Genomic DNA, 24754 nt, shown 5'->3' with positions numbered 1-24754 from the left:
CAACTTGATGGGCCTGAGTTTGAGCAAGCTTTGAGAGTTGGTGATGGACAGGGAGACCTGGCGTGCTGCAGTCCATGGAGTTGCAAAGAGTCCGACGTGCCTGAACATAATCGAACTGACTAACATCTACCTCGGTTCAACAGAAGTTGATTCATCCCTCTTTATGGTTAAGTAATATTCTCTTGTATATATGTAGCACAATTTCTTTATCCATTCATCTGTTGATGGACATCTGTTTAACTTCATGTTTTTCCAGAGACTTTTGATAATTGTTAATTTTGATCAACTAATAGATATTCCTCCTAGTGAGAGGTCTCCGATGGTTTCTCACAGCCCCATTCTAGAAGTCTTCACTCCTATACTATTCCTTCTGAGATCAGATAAGCTCCAAGTATCATTTACTGACCATCTTTAGAGCATATATCACATACAATATATAAATGTACACCACAGTTATCAGATCCTCTCTATAATGTTAGACTACTTTCAGCTCTTCATTATTGTAAATAAAGCTATTGTTAACAATTTTGTACATATATTTTTTCCCAAGGTTTGAGTATTTCATTAGCATGTATTTCTAGAAGTAGGGCTATAGAGCAGCACATGGGGAACATTGCCAAATTTCTCCCCAGAAGAGTTATTTTTAATTCTTTTAGCAGTGGATGCACATTTTATTGATTTTCACTAGAATCATTTATACTTGATAGAATGATAGATACTATCATTTTTAATCTTGCTGCTAATTTGATGACCAGGTAGAAATTTAATTTATGTTAAAATTAATTTCATCTTGTATTCTTGATCATCAGTGCCATTTCTTTCAGGTTAGCACTAAAACCTGTTTTGTTGGAAAAAGCAAATTTAAAAAAATAGGTAAAGAAAATATGAGTGGAACTAGAATAACACACCAAAGTGCTGTTTTCATTGCTATTGGCTATGCAAGATGTGCTAAGATTTTTTTCTTTGTTATTATGAACAGTATGGGTTTTAGAACATGTACTCACTTCCTGTTCAGCTTGTTTCACACTTTCAGAGTCTAAAAGTAAAGTCTCAAAGGGAGAAATAAACTTATTTCTGCTTAGATGAAAAATATGTAAAAGAAATTTAAAGATGATCTAATAATATATTGCTTGTTGGTAAATATAAAGTGAGAGTAGCTTTGAAATTTAAAATATATAGAGCAATATAGTCAGTTACACACATGGTGTTATGTATTAGATCAAAGAGAAATCTATGATATTTTAAATTTCTCTTTGATTTTGAAAAAGTTGATTATCTGCAAAATCTATGTTATTTCATCTACAAAATGCTGGCAGTGCCTGTAGATTTAATGTGCCTTTCCCCACATACCAATTCTTTTCTACATCTCCACTCAATTCACTAATAAGTAGAGAAAGATATGCTTCATGTGTGTTAAAGAACTTTTATAGGTAATTATGACTTTCTTACAACACAATGAGAATGTCTTTCATGTATGCAACATTCCCCCTTCTTTTCCAATGTAAAACCAAACAAGATGCCCCATCAGTGACATAAACTATTCAGGAGTGCCAGAAGAAACTGAAATAGTAAGGTTTGGCTAGAATCTGATCCTGACATACCCCCATTACTTCTGGAGGTTAGGTTTCTGCAACTGTATACCTTTAAGAAAAATTATATTGAAGTATAGTTGATAAACAATGTGGTATTTGTTCCAAGTGTACCAAAAAAAGGGATTCAGTTACATATATACATTGTTGTTGTTTAGTTGCTAAGTCATGCTTAGCTCTTTGCTACCGCATAAACTGCAGCACACCAGCCTTCTCTGTCCTTCACTATCTCTTGGAGTTTGCTAAAATTCATGTCCATTGAGTGGGTGATGCCATCCAACCATCTCATCCTCTGTTGGCCCCTTCTCCTCCTGCCCTCAATCTTTCCCAGCATCAGGGTATTTTCCAATGAGCTGGCTCTGGGGTTCAGCTTCAGCATCATTCCAGTGAATATTCAGGGTTGATTTCCTTTAAGATTGCTTGGTTGGATCTTCTTGCTGTCCAAGGGACATTTATTCTTTTTCATTTTTGCCCCCATTTAGGTTATTACAAAATATCAAGCAGAGTTCCGTGTGCTTATACAGTAGATTCTTCTTGATTGTCTATATAAATGTAGAATGTAGATGTCATTCTGCGACTGTGAACCTTAGGCCATGTATTACACTGCAACTTTCATGATACATCTGTCTGTCTTCCAGTCTCAGTGTTCCTCAGTTAGTTTTATTTTGTCCTCTGTGTTTCTGTTTCTGAAAAACTTTGTGTTAAATATCTATGTCAACTCTAGCTTACTCTTTTGAAGAACTGCACTTAGCCATTTAAGATATGCTTGTTTGAATTAACTTGTATTTCAATTTTTACATTCATTTTATTGACAGAATTCTGAATTTCAAGACTTCATAAAGTTTGAATAAAAAGAAACTTTTTATTTGATGATGATGTTTGCACAGTAAAATTTAGTAAAATATTTTTATATAGTAAAAGTAAATGATTATAGTGATACAATAAAAGTTAGCTTTTCTTTAATAAAAAAATTTGCAAGACTTACATTTGGTTGCTTTCCAAAACTAGGCAATAGCCTTTTGGGGATATAGTTTCCCTTTTTGAGAAAATGGTCCTCAGATTGTCTTCCAAGAGTCGTGAGGATGCTTAGGTAAGTGAGCCTAAGTTAGCCATCAGGGAAAAAATACAAACAAAAAGCAGATTTAGAAGTAACGCTAGAAGTAACAGCAAAATAAACCCTGTTATAAATGAATTATACATACATTCTAAAATTTTATTCTAATTTGGCTAATTTCTACTACATCTACTAGAGGCTAGAGACTATTGTTTTTAGACATATTCTCCAGCATCATAGCATGAACAACAATAAGCTCATATTATTCCATAGGGCTTCTGCAGGGGCTCAGCAGTAAAGAATCCAGTAAAGAATCCAGCCTGCAATGCAGGAGTTGCAGGAGACCTGGGTTTCATCCCTGGGTCAGGAAGATCCCCTGCAGTAGGAAATGGCTACCCAGTCCAGTATTCTTGCCAGGAGAATCCCATGGACAGAGGAGCCTGGCAGGCTACAGTCCATGGGGTCGGAAAGAGTTGAACACAACTGAAGCGACTAAGCACACGTACAAACACATTTCTTAGTGAATCAGAACTTACTGTGATTCCTTGAAGATTGTATACAGCACAGCCTTAACAATCCAAATAACTGACTGATGTTTGCTGAAAATGTTGAGGGATATAAACCTCATTTATAAATTTTAAATTATGAGTTTTAAAATAAAATAATACTTGAAAAACTTAATGAGTTTTATGAGTTTGACTTTCATTAATATTTATCATGCTTTATTCTAAAACTTAATAAAATAACAGCAATTTGAATTATTTAGTAGTCTTGTACTGAAGTATTTGTTATTGATACTCAAATATTCATTTGTTAGGAATATTTTTCTATGCTAAGGAGGATAGCAGAGGGAATGATACATGAGTTTGAAGGATTTAAGAACCTCTGGAAACAGAGATTAAGGTAGTTAAAGGTGTATATCACAAATATTGAGTTAATTGATTATTGTGAATCTGTAAGTGAATATCTGACATTTGCATTTAGAGGATACATGTTGGGCTACCTGTGACAAGTATTATGAGTAAGTAAACAAGGGTTTTCTTTATGTAATTTTAGATGAGAGACATCATTTCGATAATCTTCTGTTCCAGTGATTGAGAGGTGCTTTCAGTGTAACTACTGGACACTTTACATTGTAGAATTTTTGAGATTTGTTCAGTTTTCTTTAAGTTATACTCTGGCTGAAAAGTTTTGTTTCACGTGGAGAAGTTCAAGAAGTTTTAGTGAAAAAAAAGTATATTATTTATGAAGTATTTTAATGGGACAAGGTGTTAATCACAAGTTTGTTGTAGAGTTTGTGGATAAGCAAGGGGAGGGGGCTAGAGTGACCCATGTGGTAATACAGTTGGAGACATAGACTTTAGGTTTAGCTTAATAAAAACTTTAGCTTAATGTAGATGCAGATGACTACAGATAGAGGTGTTTATAGATATTTGCATATACATTGGTTAGTATACACACTTATTTCCTTGTTCTGTCAGTTGAGAGGGCCTAAAAGCAATAGGCGTACTTATTATCTATACCTTGGTTTCTCACACTTTTCTCCTAAAAAAAAGAACCAGGGATCCTTGAAGAAATGGGGCTTGTTCTCAGATTGGGGCAGGAAATACACAAGATGCAGCTGGAACTCTTATAATGCCAGAAAATAAGAAAATGTTCAAGAAAAGCACAGTATATAAAATTCATCTCTGTGAGTCCGTACCATACTTATATAGACAAAGGATCCAATAAATAAGTGGGAGAATAGACATTTCCAGAAGAGAAGAATTTCAGATAATTTATGTAGATGCTTCACCCTCAAGGAGGTGAAGCTTAATTCCTGACTCCTTAATTGTGGGCTGTATGTGGTGATTTTCTTCCAGAGAGTACAATATGGAAAAGGAAAAAAGAGTAACTTCATTAGAGAAACCTGACAAACTTTTCCTCATCCAGATCATCAAGGTCAAAAGCAGTAGTGATGGAAATGATATATTATGTTCATAGAATATAAACTTGATATAATGTGATGAAAATTGCTATTTTCTACTATGGTCTTCTCTCCCCACCCCCCAAATCTGTAAGCCTAATCTAATAATGAGAAGAACATCAGATCCCAACCAAGGGACATAGTATAAAATACAGTTTGAGAAATTATCACAGCCAAGGAAAGTGAGCCTAAGGAGACATAACGACAAAATACAACATAGTCTCCTGGATGGGATCCTGGAGCAAGAAAAGGACATTAAGTAAACACTGTGGAAATATGAGCATGATATGGACTTTAGTTAATGTTTAAAAACCTTAATGTTAACATTTCTGCCTCTGTGGACTCAGTGTGGCTAAATTGGGTGTGGTGGGGGATTGAGGGATGGACCCTTGTGGTAGGATTAAATAATAAGAATAGCTAAAACTGTTTAGAGAGTACTTTAAGCCAGGAATTCCTTTAAAAATGTTACATGTCTTGCTTAATTTTTTAAAACAACTCTTTGGTAGGTAGTGTTATTCTCTTGTTAGAGATGAAGAAATGAGAAGTTAAATGGCTTGCCCAAGCATTAATACCCAGCTCTGGTTCCTCTTCTCATAACTATTAGGCTTTGCTGAGATTGACTGTTTGGGTGAAGCTACAGGAAGCAGTTCCCCTTTGTCATCAGGTTTGGCTTCTGTCCAGATATGTAGGTGATAAAATGTAATAAAAAGACATATATCCAATGAAATGTTGTGAAGTAATTAGCCTCCAACTAATAAAAAAAATAAAAAGACATATATCAAATGAAACTAGAAAGTTTATTCCTTTAATTATGATTTATTATTTCATGTTCATTTTCCTGCTACTTTTTATCCCTTATATGTCAGATATACTGAAATTCTACAAACTGTTGGAGTCCCCAACTCACTAGTATTTCAGTAACTGAGCAAATACTCTCCAACAATAAGACCTTAGGCAAAATAATCATTATTTAGCATTGCCATTGTATTACAGTATTTTAAAGCATTTCTCTTCTTTTTTTTCTTAAACCATGTCCTTTCTTATAATAGCATTTGGATTTTGTTGGCTTTGTAATTCTCAAATAACAGATAAAGTAACTGAGGCCTAAGAACATTAAATCAAGTTTGTGTGACAACTTTATGTATGAGGAGCTCCAAAACATATAATCCTGCAGACTTCTATTGTGCTCTTCTGCGACATGGAAATAATATAAAGTCAGTAATTCTTAGTTTTCTGGAGCCCAACTGACAATGAGCTTAGTTTTCTTGCTTTTATAAAAATTATTTTATATTTACGTAACTGTGATCCAAGTAGAGGTGATGCTAATAGGCAGAGACAAATATCTGCCCAGGAAAAAAAAAATCTCTTCTGTCATTTGAGGTGAACGATTTGACCTTGACTTGAATCTTCACGTGCCTCGTGATCCAGTTTCTTGATTTCCACATAGTGAGTAGTGAGGACCTAGTGACATATTTATTTTGGGTCCCTTGCCCAAGTGTTTTCTTTTTGGTGAACTGTATTAAAATTTTGTAATTTAACCCACATACAAGCAGTCCATCGTTCTATACCTGCAGCACATTGCATTCTGATGAGGGATTGCAATGCCATGGGCAGATAACTAAGCTATCACACTTAACTTTTTTTATTCAGCCACTACTTCTGTGGTAGTGCCCCCCAATTTTATCCATGCCTGACATGCATAGAAAGTGATGGTATTTGGAGCACACCATGGGTTAACTTGTGGCCAGTGGTGATTGGCCTGAGGACTCTGGCTGCCCCAGGCCCCTCTTGCCACCCTGAGGGAAGAATGCCTCAGGGTGATGCCTGAGGGATCACCCCGAGGTGATGCCTCAGGGAGCTGCCATATCTTGGCATCCCTGTAACAATATATTTGTACACACCAGGTGCTTTAGCTCTCTTTTCTCTGACTTGCACCGATGTTTTTTCCACAAGTGTACTTAGATTCTACACCATGTTGTTTAAGATTTTTTATAAAAAAAAATTTATACTGAAACCTGGATCATATAGAGGACAGATAGCATTATGATTTCTTAAACTGATTTGAATCTTAGTCTTGACAATTTCTATGGACAACGTCATTATTCTGAGTGGAGCACATGTCTTATGTGGCCCAATAAATTATTCTTCTTTCACATCTATGTTCTGAATTAAGTGAGAAAAAAAGAGAGGCCCATGTTTCCCAATAAAGTAATTTACCCCTTCCTTTCCTGGAAAGAGGTGGAAGACCAAGAGACTGAGAGAAGACCAGGAACTTGCAGGGTTATGTGAGTAAGTTCCCTACAAACTGTCAGGAAACAGCATGAGTGGCAGAGAAGATCACTGGTACCACTAAGTGATTTGCCATCATTAGTCATGGAGAGCTGTGAAAAGCAGAGTGTCCGACGCTTTGTGACCCCATGGGCTCTAGCTCGCCAGGCTCCTCTGTCCATGGGATTCTCCAGGCAAGAATACTGGAGTGGGTAGCCATTCCCTTCTCCAGGGGATCTTCCTGACCCGGGGATTGAACTTGGGTCTCCTGCATTGCAGGCAGATTCTTTACCATCTGAGCCACCAGGGAAGCCCTGCTGTGAAAAGTAAAACACTTTATATACCAACAGAGAAAACAGCATTGTATAAGGGACACTTCTGGAGCCTCTATTATATCCTAAAGAAGTCCCTCAAACTGAAGTTTTTTTTTCAGCTAATGACTTGGGAAAGGTATTAGTATTTTATAAAATTATTTTAAAAAAATCAGACTCTTCCATTTTTGGTTGACAATTTTAAGCTTAGGAAGCACAGATATTTCAGAAACAGTATTGTTTATAGGTAAACAGTTTTCTTACTGTTGTAAATTCCAGAGAATCACTGGGACTTAATAAGTAAGTATATAAACTATGAATTTCAGATGAGGGGGTGGATTAAAATTTCAGATATCCAGGAATATTTAGAAAAATTGTGAGAAGATTCATTTCAGTTAGAAAAGTCTGGAAAAGTAAGAGTTTAACTTGTAGATGGTATTATACCATTTATTTTAATTTTAAAAAATCTCTTCTAAAGGAATTGGTTGGCATTTGTTATAGCCTCACGTTCACTCAAGGCTCTCAGTATCTTCTGACATATGGTCAGCTCTTAGCAAATGGTATTTCCCCCTTTTCCTTTTTCCATGTTGGTTATTAAATCATTTATTAGCTGAACTATTAGGCAAGTGTTGCTGTCAACAAAAGATAAAATTTAATGTAGCTGTGAGGTATACTTGAGGATGAAGCATTCTGAAAGAAAAAATAAAATATTGTTATATTTTAAAAGCCCACTTTCAATTTAGATGGAGATATTAAACTGTATCCCACAATATCCAAAATATGATTGAGGATCTTTTGCCATTTGAAAATATACTTTCAAGAACTATTTTAAAAGGCATAATTTATCATAGCGATATTATTAATGTGAATAGATTCTCTTGAGGTTAAATTTTCTTTCATAGTTTGTTGTTGCTCCTAAAAATGGGGCAATTTAGTATATTGGTCAGGACAGGTTAGGTATGCCTTCTGCCCTCTGCACAAAACCATGTGACACTTCAAACGATAACTGTGGTTGTACCTGGGCAAGAAAAATAGTAGTTATATTCAATATATAAAGGCTATCAAAATGAAATATAGCACCTTTAGCATTTTATAGTTTGCAAAGCCCTGTTACATATATTATCTTTGTTGATCCTCATAACAACCCTACGTTATGTGTGTGTGTGTGTGTGTGTAAAGCTCAGAGGTTAAATGACTTGACCAAGAATAAACTAACAAGTGGCTGATTTGTGACACAGATCCAAAGCCTCATGTATCATGTGCAGTACCATTCCCTCTATACTTTTGCACATAAGAAGCAGATGTCATTTTTGAAACTTCTAAGTATTCAATCAGGGACAATGAGAAGTTTCACATAGCTAGGTTTTGCTGGATTTAAGGAGCCTTACAAGTGCTAAGATTATTCAGCTATGTAACTGGCTACCACAGAAAGCGATGATGACTAGAATGGTTAGGCAGAGACTAGATGGCCATCTGTCGAAGTTCCTGTTAGACTGGATGACCTTTAATATCCTTTCCAGTTTGGAGATTCCATGACTCTGGTGACAATGATGTTGTTTCAACCAGTTGCCAAGTAACTTGTCTATTGTTTTTCCTCCCTGTCACACACAGCAATGACAGTAAGTATCATTTTCCTTATATACCATGCTGAATTTACATCATAGTGTCATATTAGCAATAAGCATTCCTGAAGTTTCTTATTTTTATAGTGTTCAAATCTATTCTAAAATTTCTGCCAAAATTCCATTTTAAAAGGTGTACAAATAAAATTCCTTTGATGCATGACAGACTTTAAAACAATATCCCTTATTACTTCCCCTTTCTTTTCAAGCATCATCGTTCATACCCCTCTCAGTCTGCCGTTGCCTGTACTGCTTAACTGGGTGACTCCTTCATCCACTTATTCCGTAAACATTCATTGAATCTATGAGCAGAACACTCTTTGTAGTTAAGAAAGTACAAGATGAGACTTAGACTCTTACAGGCTATCAGGGTGGTAAAGCAGAGGAATCAATTCATGTCAATTCAATGGGCATTTATTAGGGAACAAACAGTAGGGTTACATACTATCTGCTTCAGATGCACCACCAAAAATGAATGAGTTGGTTTCTGAATCCAGATAAATTGCCTAAGGCTAGGAGGTACAAGTCTGACTTTTTCTTACTCTTTGGCTATAAAGCAGATGAAAGTCACCACTCTAGAGAAACTCTCCAGTATCAGATATAAACACATAGAAAGCCAGCAACACATACGTATATAAAGAATGATGCTTTGCTGCTATAAAGCACTTTATTCTTAGCTCAAGAAAACTCAAGTACTGTGTCAAATGTTTTGAAAGTTTTCATAGATTTTTGCTGAACTCTTGTTATCAACAGCCAATTTATGTTTGCAACTGATGAATGAAATTTGCTTACTTTAAGGGGAAAAATATGAGTAAAATAACAAACTTAACTAATTCATTATTTGTGTGAGTAACTCCTTTGTTGAACCTGATTATAGCTTTTAAATATTGGGAGACGATTTCCTCAGTATTTTTGTGCTGTTCACACAAAAGATCTGGGTCTGTCACTGGGACCTTCACCTGGGCCTAATCGTAGGGTAACTCACAACATGGCAACTGGCTTTCATCACTGTGAGCACTTAGAGTGAAAAGATGGAAATCAGTTATTTTGAAACTTAATCATAGAAATGAGATTCCATCATTTTGCCTATTCCCTCTCCAGTATTTGTGCCTGGGAAATCCCATGGACAGAGGAACCTGGTGGGCTGTAGTCCATGGGGTTGCAAAAGAGTCAAGACACAACTTAGCGAATAAACAACAACAATAACAAGCTCCTTAGAAGCAAGGCACTAGATCCCACCCACATCCAGGGGAGGGGATTGTATGGGACAAGGAAGCAGAGGTTGGGGTCATTGGGAATCTTCCAGGCTGCTACCTCAGTATAAATCCTACTGGACTGCTTTTGTTGTGGTATCTAGAACATACAACCAAACCAAAAAAATCTGAGTCATTTTTAGTTTTCCCTCTTTTAGTCAGTCACAAAGTGAAACAGACACTAATATAAATGCTCATCAAATATGTCCTCTTTGCTTCATCGTCTTTGCTACAGTCCACTTTCAGATTTTCATTCCTTCTTGATTGGATTACTACTTTTTATTCATTCTTATGCCTATAGTTTCTTTAATTCCTCTGTCTGTCTAATTAATATTTGACACCAGCTGTTCCCTAGTTCAACCTCCTATCCAAGTCTTTTATACAGCTTGTGGGACAACATCACTGAATTCCTAGTGCTGAACACAGCATCTAGACATGGTGCACATGCAGATATTTTTGCCTGAATGATTAGGTGTTACAGGCAGAATGGGAGTCAGAATAAAAACTCCCTAAATATTTCAGTGCCACTGAATCCTCGTTATTTTATCCCATTAGGGAAATTGTCGAGTCCACTTTTTTCCTAATCATACATAGTTTCCTCTTGTTTTGTTCCCACCCCCCCCCCCCACCCTGCCACCCCGAGTCCTAATCTTTTACTTGTGACTTTTCTGAAAAGTGATCTTGACTTCTGTCTCCTTGAAACACCTCCATCATCTGATATATTATCATAAGTATAAAAATTGCCAGGTGTATACATGTGTGGTTCTTAGCATAAACTTTTGAATACATACTAATAAAATAAAAAGCTATTATATAGTTTTGGTCTGAAAACCAACTAAAATGTCCTTCTGAAACGTGCAACATACTTTCTTTCCAAAAAAGTGCTGTCTAGCACACATCTACTGTTTACTGAGGTTAAAATAACATCAGCAACAGTTTAACTCCCACCAAGAATTTATTCTGTTATTATTAATTTCCTCTATGTTTTGAGTAATTTTAATCTAACAAATTGCATTGATTAATAAAATGATAAATTGTTTCTACCTTTTTCAGTCAAAAATAAAAGCTGGAGCTTCATAAGCTAACAAATGGAACTTTTGCTTACCTGCTTTATATGTGTTAAAAATAAAATATAGCAGAATAATGGATACAATATGACTAAATTTTAGTACCATTGTCTTGATTGAAAAAATAATTTCCTTTTAAATTTTTGAAATGCTCAAGATAGAGTAAACACATCATAGTGTAACATAAAGCAAGGAACTCTAGTTTGAAGACTCCTGGTGTTACTCTATAAATATAATCAGCAGCATTCTAAAATTTGAAAAATTGAGAGATTATTTGAGTAACATTTAATGTGCAATTAAAAGGTGTTAATTTTAAAAAATAAACTGCAAAATGATTGAGTAGATGATATCATTTAGTTAGTTTGGCTTGTTCAATTATTAAAAACTGGTAATACATAGTATCTCATAGCCTACTATATCTCATAGTACTACTCATAGTACTATATAGTTACTTTAAGGATATGATGAGATATGTTTTTAGACTCCAGCTAAGCAAGGTGGGGCCTGTGACAGATGGCATTCTGCTTGTCCCAATGTGCCATATATTGGTATTGCTTTTAATGTGTATGTAGTCATGAAAAAGTTTGAGAAGCAATGCCTTAAGTATCCATTTCCACTTTTCAGGAATCAGTCACACCAGTTTCTTAGTATTCTTCTAGAAATAGCTGATGTATATTATAAAGATGTATGTATCCCCATGTGTCACTTTTTCATAAATGGGACTATAGACATATATACTTTGATGTATCCTGCTTTTTTCACTTAGTAGTGTACCTTGGAATTTGCTCCCTGTCAGTAAGTCAGTATGTATAGCGCTACTTTGTTGTTTTTCCCTGTTGTATAATGCTACTTTTGGAATAGATATGTTATGTTTATTTACAAGTGGTACATTTTAAGACGTTTTGTTAATATCTTCTTGAGATAGGTTTATCTTCTTTATATGAGATCTACTTCAACAAAAAGAACTTTTAAAACTTCTTAAAACTGCAGTAGTTTATGTCACTGATGGTCACTTTCCACTGTTGACGTTTTCCTAGATGTCAGTTTTCTCTCCTTGACTCAACTGTGTTTCTAGCTGGGCTTTTATTTCACAAGCAGAATGTTTTTGATCAGATTCTATTTATAGGAAAGTTGTAATTCTGTCAAGTACATTGCACACATTTAAAATATTGTCTAAATATTTATTCACATGATGGATTACTATGGCTCACCAAAGATAGTTCCAGCTTATTGAGTAAATAATTTTAGTTTTGAAAAATTTGGAAAGGCTTTTGAAGGGGTCATGATGATGTCTCATGTCAGTTTTGAGAAACAGCCACTGGATGCCCCTGTTGTTTTTCTCTAAATGGTATTTTAATTCTTAAGTGTTTAAGCAACAGGAGAAAAATTTTAAACAAGTTGCCTGCAGGTGTAGTCTTTCTTCCTTCCCATGATGCCGTCTCTCCATTATAAGAAAAAAAACCACAAAATCACAAACAAACAAAAGAATATTACAGCAAAGTTTTAAGGTTCCTGGATGTTAAAACAAAATTTCAAAGATATAAAATAAAATTGCAAAAACATTTAAAATAAGTGGATGTACTTCAGTCAGAGAAATGTTGATTTTATAATGAATTGTGGTTTGATTTAAATTAGTTTTTTCTGAAACTTCTGCTTTAAAAGTAATTTATTTTTAAGTCAGCTTGAAAATTGTGCACTTCATGCTGCTACATTTCCTTCAAAAAAGAGACAAGATTTTGGCTTTTAATAAGCAGTTTAAACTCATTTGTGTCTGTGTGTGTGTGTGATTTTCTTTTTTCAGTCATGTGGCACCAGGTCATTTTATTTATAATTCAGAAGTTGTTTGAACTTTACAAACCTTTTGCATTTATTTGAGATTAATTTGTTATTTTTAAAGAAAGTGAGGAAAATTGTTGTTGTGTGTTTTTTTTTTTTCTTTGTGATATTAAGTTTATCTGGACATTGTAGGTTTGTGATTTTAACATCTTTTGACAAGCAAATTAAACCGTAGAAAGAGCATCCAACTTGGAGCTTGGGGCATATGGTACTACCGTCTGCAAATATAACTCAAAAACGAGTCATTCTGTTCAGTAAGGGGTCATGTTTAGATTTGGGTTCTTTACCTTAACGTGTAAGGGATAAAGTAACCTCTTACAGAAAATTGTAATCTCAGAATCTCAGAAAAATGTATATCTTGAAATTGAAGTGCAAAATAAGAGAGCTTAAGATACTTGTGCATACAGTTTCATTATTTTTAAGATCTAAAATTACACCTTGAATGTAAAAATAGTTAAGAAAAACAATTAGGGTAGCAGAAATCCAGTAAAGTAGTTATTTAGGTGTTTATTACAGCAACTAAAATTGTTAATCATGTGAAAGTTTTGCGTTATAAAATAATACTATGATTAAAATTCAGTGCCTGGTTTCTCACAGTATGTCATCATGGTGAAAGGAACTATTCTGAAATGATCAATTGAACACATTACTTTTGCATGTCAACATTCCTATTTTAGTTATCTAGGACTGATAGATAAAATAGCCCAATATATACACATCTTGGGATTTCAGGGCATGGATAAAGACGAGGGAAGGTCTATCGATCAGTTTTTATTAATATTGTCATTTTGAGCACATGCATCTACAGATGGTGGAGTTTTGACTGCCCATCAGAGCACCAATACCTCTGAGACTGCTGTTACAGATAAAGCTCTTGTACATGCTTTAGGTCAAGAGTAGTCAAACCTGTTACAGCACCTGCTTTTGCATATGCAAATCTGTTGTATTGTCATTTTATTAAACAAGAAGAGGTAGCAGTCTCTTGTAGCTGTAAATAAGTCTGGAACATTGCCTAATGATATCCAGCAAAAAGACAACTGTGATTTCTGTTGTATAGTCATGGGAGGTTGCTTCTGTTTGGGGCTTTGTTTCTGGAAGACTGCCCATAATTCAGGAGGGTAGAGAGGCAAGTTTATGTTTGGAGGCAAGAACAGGGAAGGTGTTTGCTGTCATTGACTGTAGGGTAGTTGTGAAGTTTGACATGCCCAGAAGCTACCGAATGCCATGTGGGGCCCCCCACTGCATACCTCAGTTTTCATCGTCTGGTGAGCCTGCAGCAGGATTTGTAGGCGCTGGAGTCGACAACATGTCTACTTTGGTTTGGAGCTGTTTGATCCCCAGAACAGAACTTGCTTGTGGGATCTTCACTTGCTATAGAACAACATAAATGATTGAAATGCTTTCTTTAGGGGGGAAAAAAAAAAGCAATTATCATTTGTTTATAGACTTTATTGCTTATGGGAAATAAATTGTCAAATAGTAATACAAACAGGGTTTGCTGGAAACTTTGACTAATGTTTGTGAGTTACGGTCCTGTTCAACTTTGACACAAATAGAAGTGGGAGAACACAATTAGGGAGGAAGAGAGGGTGGAAGGAGATTCTTATTTACTGTGTCTCTTTAAAAGATTAGTGGATGTGATAAAACTGGCACCTCAGGATTTGCAAAATGACTGAAGATTTTACTCTGTTGCCATAGATTGCTGTGGGGGAGGGAAGGGAAATACTAGAATTGATGAACAAATGTTAAATGCTGTCATTTTACATTATTTTACTGTGAAATTGTTTCTAATTTTCCTTTTGGAAAAACAGTGCAGAATGTGTGTATCACAGAAAGTAATGTTAGAAATTTGTTAGTTGTGTTAATTATGTTGAAGTTTGTATATTCCGACATGGATTTATGATAAGCAGGTGTAAAAAATATAATTTTCTAGCTTGGGAGAAAAATTAAAAATTCTTCCCTGACCTTTTAACCTTGTCAAGTGATTTCCCTGCTCTTGACACAGTGCATTATATTTGCAAAGGTTGGAAGTTAACTCTTCAAGGTACCAGACATCATTTTTATTAGGATATTAATTCTCAGAGGTGCTAATCTCATCAAGATTTGTAGGCATTTTCTTTCATAGCCCATTCTGATTTGTAGCTCTTTCTTTTCACAGCAGTATTAAATACCAAACCTTCTCTGATATGGAAGTTCATTAGAGATATGTCTTTGATGGCAGCCCTTTCCTGGCTTCAGTTTCAAATACCTTGATGTAAAGCTTAAGAAGCCATTGTGTTGTAAGCCCTCCTTGATGTGCCTTATTTAGATCTGCATAGTAAATCAAGGAAAGTAAATAACAAGGCAGCAGATGGAAGCATGGAGATAAGGCCAGTGAACAATTGTATTTGTATTTTGTTATGATGTTGACAGGAGCTAAAATTCACTAATCTAGTTCAACTGATCTGCATTTCAAAGAAATCTCATTTAGCAGCAACTTGAAGGTTTGTAGGATAAAGTTCTTTTATTGCAGCTTTTATTGCATTCTTTGCTAATTTATCTGGTCAAGATTTAGCCTTGCTTACTTAAAGCTGCAAGCATGTTACAGGGAGTCTTAAATACTATGAAAGCATTAATGTCTAGACCATGAACTGAAGGTAATTACATATCCAGCCCTGAATAGGGTACATTTAGAAAATACTGTTGTCCAAACTCAATTGTCAGGGCAATATAGATAAAGTAGTTTTCTTTTTTCCCCTCTTCTGCTTGTTTGTTCTGAGGTTTTTTTCCACTTCATAAATAAGCTAATACACAATAAACTACTCAGAAATCATGCACAGAAAAAGTCAGTCTCCTTTAAATGCGAATCTATTGATGTTGATATTGGTTGTGCCCTTTGGAAGATGTATGATTATTAGTTTTGGAAGTCTGATATGCTCATTTGACCCTGCAGTTATAAACATAACACAAAAGTGAAATATATTTAATGTGAAATTTAAAACGTTGTAATAGCATGTTGTTGTTTAGTCATTCAGTTGTGTCCAGCTCTTTGCAACACCATGGATTGCAGGATGCTAGGCTTCTCTGTCCATCACTATCTCCCGGAGCTTGCTCAAACTCATGTCCATTGAGTCAATGATGCCATCCAACCATCTCATCCTCTGTCGTCCCCTTCTCCTCCTGCCCTCAGTCTTTCCCAGCATCAGGGTCTTTTCCAGTGAGTCAGTTCTTCACATCAGGTGGCCAAAGTATTGGAGTTTCAGCTTCAACATCAGTCCTTCCAATGAATATTCAGGACTGATTTCCTTTAGAATTGACAGGTTGGATCGCCTTGCAGTCCAAGGGACTCTCAACCGTCTTCTCCAACACCACAGTTCAAATGCATCAATTCTTTGGCGCTCAGCTTTCTTTATGGTCCAACTCTCACATCCATACCTGACTACTGGAAAAACCATAGCTTTGGAAAGATGGACCTTTGTTGGCAAAGTAATGTCTCTCCTTTTTAATATGGTGTCTAGGTTGGTCATAACCTTCCTTCCAAGTAGCAAGCGTCTTTTGATTTCATGGCTGCAGTCACCATCTGCAGTGGTTTTGGAGACAAAGAAAATAAAGTCTTTCACTATTTCCATTGTTTCCCCATCTGTTTGCCATGAAGTGATGGGACCTGATCCCATGATCTTCGTTTTTTGAGTGTTGAGTTTTAAGTTAGCTTTTTTACTCTCCTCTTTCATTTTCATCAAGAGGCTTTATAGTTCCTCTTTGCTTTCTGCCATAAGGATGGTGTCATCTACATATCTGAGGTTATTGATATTTCTCCTGGCTATCTTGATTGTGCTTCATCTAGCTTGGCATTTCACCTGATTGTAATCTGCCTGTAAGTTAAATAAGCAGAGTGACAATATACAGCCTTGACATACTCCTTTCCTGATTTGGAACCACTCTGTTGTTCCATGTCCAATTCTAACTGTTGCTTCTTGACCTGCATGCAGATTTCTCAGGAGGCAGGTAAGGTGGTCATGTATTCCCATCTCTTTAAGTACTTTCCCCAGTTTGTTGTGATCCACAGAGTCAAAGGCTTTCGCATAGTCAATGAAGGAGAAGTAGATGTTTTTCTGATGAAATAGCATACTCTGAGGTAAAACATACAAAAACACTGTTATTTTCTAATTTTGATTTTTGTACTCATGTTCAGTTGCTCATTCATATCCAACTCTTTGTGACCCTTTGGGTTGTAATCCACCGGGCTCCTCTCTCCATGGGATTCTCCAGGAAGAATACTGGAGTGACTTAACCATTGCCTTCTCCAGGGGATTTTCCCAGCCCCGGGTTAGAACCCGCGTCTCCTTCATCTGCTGCTTTGTAGGCAGATTCTTTATAGTTTTCTTAAAGGGAGTTAGTATTTTCAAATATAGTTAGACAAATTAACTATTATATGTGTATATTTACTTGTCATATAAATTTTAAGTAAATTTGTCTTGTCGTGTTTTCAAAAAGAAAGTGAGCTCAAGTTCCATCTCTGTCACTTACACTCTCTGAGATCTTGGATAAAGTACTCTTTTCTATGAATCTCTCCTGTAAACTGCGGGGCGTATGCCAGAGGCACAAAAAGTCTTCTCTGTTAGAAGATCCAATCAGTAATTAAATAAATAAATATTTAGGTATATATTTAAGAAAACTCATGTGTTCTTGAGTAAAGAGGTTTGAGATAGTGAGTCTGCCTCAGAGTTGGGTTTTTCCATCCATAACAGGTTAAGGAAAGAACTGAATGAACTTTTTGAACACCCCAATAAAATTCTGAAGACATATAAGCCGTAATTAATTTGAAGAAGTATCAGAACCAGAGTATTGAAGTGAAGATGTTTAAGAGGCAGTAGAGGATAAAGAACTAAGCCAAAGAGAAGATGGAAAATTTTATTCACAACATGTTTTAGGCAGTAAAATTAAATAGCATGCTTTTCTCAAAATGTAAATGGAGTGTATATCAAAAGATTTTGTATTAGTTCTTCAGAACTCAGACCACATTTTCCTTTAGGAACCTTGTTATACATGACTTTTAGATCATAGGCTAACCCTTCAGTTTTAGTGTGAGGTCAGAAAGAAGTGCTTTAAGTCCTTAGAGAGCTTGCATATGTTATTATATTTATTATTTTTAAAATACAAGATTTGTTACTAAATTTTAATTGGATCTCTCTCTCTCTCTCTCTCTCTCTCTCACACACACACACACACACACACACACATATATGCACAGCTTTTCTGATTTCTCTTGAAAATTCACCTTTGTCAGGGTTAATACTGCATTCCTGTGGAGCAAATACTGGGTTATGCAAGTAATCTGATGGTGTTTAAAAGCCACCCCTTTAGAAACTTTGCCACAGTACCCTACAACTTTCTTTTGTTTTTCACCTAACTGCTTTACAGATGATGAGATGGTTAGCTAACATCACTGACTCTGTGAACATGAGTTTGACCAAACTCCGGGAGATAGTGATGAAGGACAGGGAAGCCTGGCGTCCTGCAATCCATGGGGTCTCAAAGAGTCAGACACAGCTTAGTGACTGAACAGTGACTAACAGGCTGCTTTATACTTTTATCTTTGAATATTTTGTTTGTGATCCACATGATGTATTTCATGTTTATCATGTTATTCTTTCTAGTAGTATTTGCCTTGAAACCTGTCCACTACATGCAACAATTTTTAAAAGTGAAACATGCTTGGATTACAAATGAGATACCAGGAACAGACTGTGTCTCATTCTAGTGGGTTTGGATTCCCCTACCCAGCCCCCTTGTCTTCTGCTGCCTGTGAATTCTTGCAGCGCTTCACTTCTTCCTTAACCATTGGTTGCTTCCTTGGTCTCTGAGTTAAGACTGGAGGATGAGGGGAGGGGATGCAAGACTGTGTGTTCAGTAGGAACTTTAAATCTGCAGGTCAAGAGAAAGGTGTAGGCTGATATAGCATCACTTGCAGCAAGTTATGGTTATTACAAAAACCAGAGTCCAGATTAGGAAAAGAAGAGGACTAGAATGAAGTCTTGGGAAACTAACATTAAGGAAATAGATAGAAGAAGAATATGAACCAGCAGACAATGAAAAAAGGAGGTCTGAGAGGTAAGAGCGGAATCAGGAAAGAAGGATGTCATGTAGGCTGAAAGGGCTTCCCATATGGCGCTAGTGGTAAAGAACCTGACTGCCAATGCAGGAGACATAAGAGATGTGGGTTCAATCCCTGAGTTGAGACGGTCCCCTCGAGGAGGGCATGGCTACCCATTCCAGTACTGATACCTGAAGAATCCCATGGATGGAGGAGTCTGGCAGGCTATGGTCCATAGGGTCGCAAAGAGCTGGACATGATTGAAGCGACTTGGCACATGTAGACCAAAAGTAGAGTTTTAAGGTGGAAGGAATGAAAAAATAAGTTAAATGAATTAGAGAAGTTAAGCAATCTAAAAATTAAGAAGTCAGCTAGGAGGGGATTCCTATACTGATGAGGAAATGTTTAGCTTCAAGGATATGAGGATTTAGTAAACCTTTGACCGTTTGTGTGACTGTATTGATGTTAAAAGGATGGAATGCTGTTCATTCCGATCTTAGTAAAATTCTTTTATCATGTTAACAGCATCATAGAAAACAATAAAATGAAGAACAGTAACTTGTTGATAAAAAGAAATAATCATATAGATGAATTATAATTAATTACACTTTGGAAAAATATATAGAGTTATCATCTAAACTGGGACACTTTTGAAAAGAAAAGGGCTAGCTTTTAATAACTGAATTAAGTACAAATCTCATCTATCTCAGTCAATCTGGAATGGATGTTAAATCTGATTATATAGATCACATTTTTTGAGTGGTCTGTTCCAGACAGTGAGATGTATATACTAGTATATCTGATTAAATGAGTAAAGCTTTCAGTTGCCATCGTAAGCAATTGTTTCTTTGTAAATACTGAATTCCCTAACAAAATTGTGATACACAATTTTGATGTTTTTATTGACCTTAACTCTATATTTGAAAAAAAGAAGGTACACATTATACCAAATTGTGTCCTAGGGAATAGGGAGATGAAAATGATTAACGTATAGTTCTAATTGTTAATAATCTACTGATGGAGTTGAGAGAATCTGGGAACAAGAGTAAAGTGTCATGATAGTGTAGTTTCTGAAGACCCCAACTAGTATTTTAGTACATTATTTCTGTATTTTTTAAGGTTCAGATTATTGTGTCTTTGAACAAGGTAGAGTTTGCTTTTTGTAAAAAGTTTTACCAATGGAATAGATAAGGTATAGTTAACTACATAAAAGGGTGTTTTTCTCTATCATAGAAGTATATTCTATGTGTATATGTATATATATGTGTGTGTGTGTGTATGTGTGTGTGTGTGTGTGTATATATATATATATATATATATATAGAGAGAGAGAGAGAGAGAGAGATCAATTCTTTATATCTAAGGAATGCATATCGATATCTTTAATGGAATTTTAGTTGAACTCACACTATATTTTGTGAAGGGTCTGGCATATTTCTCTGACACATCTGGTAGATATGTGTGGCATTAATTAGCATAGGTATTGCTATAAATGACATGTCATTCCAGGACAACAAAAAGTATTTGTTACTGATGTCAATCATTCACCCTTTGTCAGTTCAAAAGGCTTCCCTAAAGGAATGTTCATTGATCTTGCACTGATCCAAAATACAGCAAAACCATTTCTGTGTTCTTGAAACTAAAGTAGAACTACCTATGTTTGAAAAGCCATATGGGAATATTCATATAGAATGTATGTTGATAACCATTAATATTAAGACTATTGAGTTAGGCCAAGATTAGCTGATCTTTCTAAAGCAAAGTATACCAGTTTTCTGTAATCCTAAAATCTAGCCTTGAATGAGTTTTCTTCTTCAGTAACATTAATTTTTGATAGTCAGATTTCTGTTTGTTTCACCAGAAATAATTTTGTGGTATTCCAGGTAAATGATTGCAAGTACCGCTTATACCGGTTAAAATCAGCAGAGGCTCACACAAGTACCAATTTGTGATTAGATGGATGACTTAAAGAAGTGTTTCTGCCCACATATATTTTGTTTTTTGTATTTAGCAATTGTGATATAGCTATTAATTGACTTCATTTGTTTACTATTTTGCCACTATAGTTTTTTTTGGGGGGGGAGTAATAATCACAAGTGTAATAGTCTTAAATTTCTGAGCAGAAACTGACTTTACAGTGCTAGCAGACATGTTTCCCCCAGCTATATTTTATTTCTGATTTTCTCTAAATGTCCCTCCTACATTCTAATTTATTATTTAATGGAAAGCAATATGAATGACTTTAAGATAAGGCAACAGTGTGTGATCCAGAGTATGGCACAAGTTGAAGACATTTATCTTAATATTTCATTTTAATGAGGCAGAAAATATCCATTATTAGAAAACTGCAGTTTGATAAAGTTTGTAGAATACAATTAATTCTCTTAAAGTTATGAATTTTCATACCACCAAAGGTCAAACAATCATGCATTATGCTTCTGTGTTCTTGTGAAAGTAAGATGTATTGCATTTTTACATTGTATAAATTCCTTAGAGAATTAACATCAAATCAGATTTAAATGTCCTTGTGTCATATACTTTAATTTGACCAACATTCTGTTAGAATAGCAGTTCCCAACCTTTGTACCATTTTCACAGTTTGTACGCTAGATTTCTTGCCCTGCCTACAGATTCTTTACTGTCTGTTTCTGGTCTGTCTCATGCTCTTGAAATCATCTTTTTTATTATTCCATTAAAATTTTTCTAAATGGATTTTCCTTTACACTTTTCTAATCATCCTGTAATTCTTTAGCCCTAAGACATTAAAATGAATGAGTAAAAATATTTGATACCTAATCGTCTCTGCCAGTCCATTCAAACTCATGGATTTTCAAAATTATGTTAAAGTCTTTTAAAAATACATTTGAGCAGGCTTTTGTAGTCATTTGGATTTTGAATATTAATTTTCTCTTGCTATGCTGCTTAGCCATAAAAATGAAAAAGAAGATAGATGTGGGTTTCTTTTAGTGGTGTTAATTTAAACTACTTGATTTATTTATTATAATATTCAACAATGGCGATTCCTATTTTCTCTGTTCACTTCAGATCCAACAGAAAATAATGAGAAACCCCCACCCCCAGCACAGTAAGAAAAAAGTTTGATGCATTTTGTAATAATTGATTAAAAGTATAATTTCCCCCTAGATCAAACAAATAATAGAAGTCTGTTGAAGCTTTGTCCTGACCTATTCTGGAAGTAGAAGAATACCCTGGAGAAAGGAGCATTGTAAGCACAAAGAATAAAACCCCTCAATCCTGGGAGAGAGAATTAAAGTCTAACCCTCCAAATGTAAGTCATCTGTACTCCATGTTTGCCATCTCTGTTTTTGTGGCTGCTCAGGTGTTAGTAGAAAAATATGTGATGACAATATTCTTTGCATTTGTTTTTCTCTACAAAATATACATTTCTTTTGGTTGGTAACTTAAATTTGTATTTGTGTTAATGCTTTCTAACTAAAAAGGTGATGCTTTACAATAATAACATTCAATGCAAAATGGATTAATTTTAATTTTATCTTCTGGCAGAGAACTGTTAAGAATTTTGAGAGTATTCTGATGAGAAGAAGGTAACTTCCTTTGATTTAATATGTGCATTTGTGCCATTATAATCCCTTGATGCTCTAAACTTTTATTCCTTCTTTTTCTTTTATATTTCTTCATATCTGAGAATAAGACTATCTTAATATATCTATTTAGATCCACCTTTCAGTAAGAGAGACAGTAAGTCCTTTTTTCACTTTGCATGGTGAAAATGTATTGGACTGACTTTGTATCTGTACTATAAAAATACATAAATTTTGTCAGCTTAGTGTATTGGAAAGACTGATTTCCTGTTTTGTTAGGGAGAACTTAAAACACGTCTGTTAATGATTTTATAGAAACAGAATTCAGTTGCTGTTCAGAAATTGGTAGAAAGAATGATGACTAAAGGCAGGGCTTGTTTTAGGAAAATTATTTGGGAAGAAATTTCTTATCATCAACACATTTATCTGGAAAGTTACCTCATGTATCATCCTTGCAATAAGGCAGTTGATATGTGAGATAATGTCTTAAATGTCAGAAGTTTGACTTTTGTTTAATAATTGTTACCTTTTTCATTTGTCAGTGAAAAGACTCAGTGATAGTGTATTGTTTTCATTTTAAAAGGTCCAGAGTCTGCAGTAGATAATGAATACTTATTAATGTCAAATAAAACCAGATCATAAATTCTCCCAGTTATCTCCAAAATTTAAATATGAGTCTTTACAGATTTTGAATGTGATATTCTTAACCACATAGCATCTGACAAAGTTGTCAAAGTAGTCTGCAGTGAAATTCTTCATCATTTCTAGGTTCACGTTTAATGTTATTGTTTGGAAGGTCTGATAGAGCCAGGAAACACTGCGGCCATTCCTGACATTCTATACTTGTGAGTTAGAAATCTTAATTTTAGCACAAACTATGTTCAAGCTGGTTTTAGAAAAGGCAGAGGAACCAGAGATCAAACTGCCAATATCCACTGGATCATCGAAAAAGCAAGAGAGTTCCAAAATAACATCTATTTCTGCTTTATTGACTGTGCCAAAGCCTTTGACTGTGTGGATCACAATAAACTGTGGAAAATTCTGAAAGCTTTGGGAATACCAGACCACCTGACCTGCCTCTTGAGAAACCTGTATGTAGGTCAGGAAGCAACAGTTAGAACTGGACATGGAACAACAGACTGGTTCCAAATAGGAAAAGGAGTATGTCAAGGCTATATATTGTCACCCTGCATTTTTAACTTATATACAGAGTACATCATGAGAAACACTGGGCTGGATGAAGCACAAGCTGGAATCAAAATTGCTGGGAGAAATATCAATAACCTCAGATATGCAGATGACACCACCCTTATGGCAGAAAGTGAAGAGGAACTAAAAAGTCTCTTGATGAAAGTGAAAGAGGAGAGTGAAATTGTTGGCTTAAAGCTCAACATTCAGAAAACTAAGATCATGACATCTGGTCCCATCACTTCATGGCAAATAGATAGGAAAACAGTGGAAACAGTGGCTGACTTTACTTTTCTGGGCTCCAAAATCACTGCAGATGGTGATTGCAGCCATGAAATTAAAAGACACTTACTTCTTGGAAGGAAAGTTATGAACAACCTAGATAGCATATTGAAAACCAGAGACGTTACTTTGCCAACAAAGGTCCATCTAGTCAAGGCTATGGCTTTTCCAGTAGTCATGTGTGAGTGTTAGAGTTGGATGGTGAAAAAAGCTGAGTGCCGAAGAATTGGTGATTTTAAACTGTGGTGTTGGAGAAGACTCTTGAGAGTCCCTTGGACTGCAAGGAGATCCAATCAGTCCATCCTAAATGGGATCAGTCCTGGGTGTTCTTTGGAGGGACTGATGCTGAAGCTGAAACTCCAATACTTTGGCCACCTCATGTGAAGAGTTGACTCATTGGAAAAGACCCTGATACTGGAAGGGATTGGGGGCAGGAGGAGAAGGGGACAACAGAGGATGAGATGGCTGGATGGCATCACCAACTCAATAGACATGAGTTTGAGTAAACTCCGGGAATTGGTGATGGACAGGGAGGCCTGGTGTGCTGTGATTCATGGGATCGCAAAGAGTCGGACACGACTGAGCGACTGAACTGAACTGATGCACAAAATATAAGTCCTAGAAGTTCAGTTCATAATTTTTCATCATTGAATTAGAATAGACAATTTAGAGAAAGACTACA

The 24754-nt window shown here is 35.5% G+C and overlaps 1 protein-coding gene across 5 annotated transcripts in view; it reads left to right on the top strand.

Annotated features, from left to right (window-relative positions):
- The window catches only part of FOXP2 (forkhead box P2), a 632418-nt gene that overhangs the window by 58452 nt on the left and 549212 nt on the right, over window positions 1-24754 (top strand). For 4 of the 5 annotated variants that reach the window (XM_065939065.1, XM_065939064.1, XM_065939063.1 and 1 more), the window contains one exon: window positions 22184-22328. The exons of the other annotated variant lie outside the window; for it this stretch is intronic. The gene's annotated coding sequence lies outside the window, so the exon portion shown is untranslated. The remainder of the gene's footprint in view (window positions 1-22183; window positions 22329-24754) is intronic. 5 annotated transcript variants of the gene reach the window in all.

This window comes from Muntiacus reevesi, chromosome 6 (genome assembly GCF_963930625.1).
Source record: "Muntiacus reevesi chromosome 6, mMunRee1.1, whole genome shotgun sequence".
Taxonomy (NCBI): domain Eukaryota; kingdom Metazoa; phylum Chordata; class Mammalia; order Artiodactyla; family Cervidae; genus Muntiacus; species Muntiacus reevesi.
Note: the sequence above shows the minus strand (reverse complement) of the source record. Positions and strands in the feature narration are given on the sequence as shown.